Raw genomic sequence first — 2,106 nt, 5'->3', positions numbered from 1 at the left:
AAATACAAGAATCTAGTCTTTTTCTTAGAACAAGTACCAAATCTAAAATAAAAGAAAACTGCAAAAGGAATAAATCCTAAAAAGGTAAAAACTAGGTTTTTGAGAATATCTAAAAACTGGACACTTTGGTGGCTGCAGGTACAAGGCTTTATATAGTGGGGAAGGTGGAAGCCCTAAAAATAGAAAAAGTAAAGTGGTCAACGGCTCGGTCAACTCGACCATTGCTCGGTCGAGCTAGGGGTCGAGCTGGCTTCTCACGTGCAATCTCCACTCGGTCGAGTCCATCTCCCACTCGGTCGAGTGCTTGGTCGAGCTGGACTCCGGGCCTTGGTTCTTTCAGCCTTAACTCCCTTGTTTCCTCCTCATGACTGCTTCACATCTCTTCTCCATTGCTTCCATGCTCCTTAAGCTCCAAAATCACCTGTTTATGCATGAAAAGATGCAAATGAATGCAAGATTGGTCCTAAAGCTACACAATAATGGCCTAAATGGATAACAAAAGATGCAAAATATGTAAATAAACTAGGTAAAAACAAGGTAAAATATATGAACATCAGAAGCTGTAAAGTGGCTATTGAGATACATCAAGGGTTCTCAAGATTTAAGTTTGGTATACACTAAAGAGAAGAATTTCAGTGTGATTGGATACTGCGATTCAGATCATGGAGGTGATTTGGATAGAAAACGATCAATTAGTGGATATGTTTTCATGGTAGGTGGTAATACAGTGAGTTTGAAATTGAGTTTACATCAAGTTGTGGCCTTATCATCCACTGAAGCAGAGTATATCGCTTTGACCGAAGCAGTGAAGGAAGCTATATGGATCAGAAATCTGTTGGAGGATCTTGGTTTGAAGCAGGAAAAGGCACAAGTTTGGTGTGATTCTCAGTCTGCAATTTGTTTGTCCAGGAACAGTGTTTATCACGAGAAGACAAAGCATATGGCAATCAAGAAGTCTTTTCTCAGTGACATTATTGAGAAAGGGGAAATAGAAGTGTCCAAGATTCACACTTCGGTGAACCCTGCGGATATGCTAACAAAAGGTATTCCTATTAACAAGTTTGATTCAGCTTTGGATGTTCTGAAGCTGATCAAATGGGAATAAGTGTTAAAGCTTACAATGCAGGAGGTTAAACCCAAGTATGGCAGTTCACTATGGAGGAGAAGAATTGTATCAAGGTGGAGAATGTTATGGTGTGATCCAATTCAACCGGTTAGCCTGATGTCGACTTGGTTAGCTGGTTAAATAATGGTTTGTTATTCTTTGGCATCGGTTTCTTGAAGTCCAAGAAGGAAAAGAATTTGGTGTCGAAGAGAACGGAATTGCAAAAGATTAGGACTTATCTCTTTTGTGTTGATATATATATACCTTCTTATTCTCTCCTATAGTATCTCTAATCATCTCTATCTTGTAATCTCTCTGACGCTCTGTTCTTGAGCTTGAGAGAAACACTTGAATCATTATAGTGAATTGCTGGGTTGAATCCAGCTCCAGACGTAGATTCATCACATCGGTGAATCGAACTGGGTAAACAATTTCTTGTGTCCTTATTTCTTTAAGTCTGAGATTGTGTGTGTGTTGGTCGAGCTGTTTTGAGTTGAGTTCTTGAAAGAATTCGCAGTTAAAACTTAACAGATTCTGGTTGATAAAAGTATATTCGTATCTTCTATATACGTATTTTTGTTGTTGTACCTAGATAGATTCATCTAGATTTCAGGTTTCGGTTTGGCATTCTTGCTATATATGTACTCGTTCATCAGTTTGATCAATATACGAACTTCTTTGACTGTTGTATCTTCTTTACTAACGACGGTTAGAAGAGATTATGGGTTTGAAGCATCACAGTCACGTAAACCAGGTTTAAGTAAAAAAAACCTACTTTCTTTGGTGATTTACTTCTAACATGAATTTAAGTGACACCATGATCTTCATATGGCAGGATGAAGATTCAAGTCTTTTAAGAGACTGATGTGATGACGTCTAAAGTTCCCAAAAAGTGATATGCTAGACCCAAAGGGTGAGAAGCCAAATCTCATATTTGATGCCAAATCGGCCGTGATGGCTTTTGGCGGTTTCGAAACAAGCTAGGCATACAAAGGGGGGGG

Source organism: Camelina sativa, chromosome 15 (assembly GCF_000633955.1).
Source record: "Camelina sativa cultivar DH55 chromosome 15, Cs, whole genome shotgun sequence".
Classification (NCBI taxonomy): Eukaryota; Viridiplantae; Streptophyta; class Magnoliopsida; order Brassicales; family Brassicaceae; genus Camelina; species Camelina sativa.
This window is presented reverse-complemented; position numbering follows the sequence as displayed.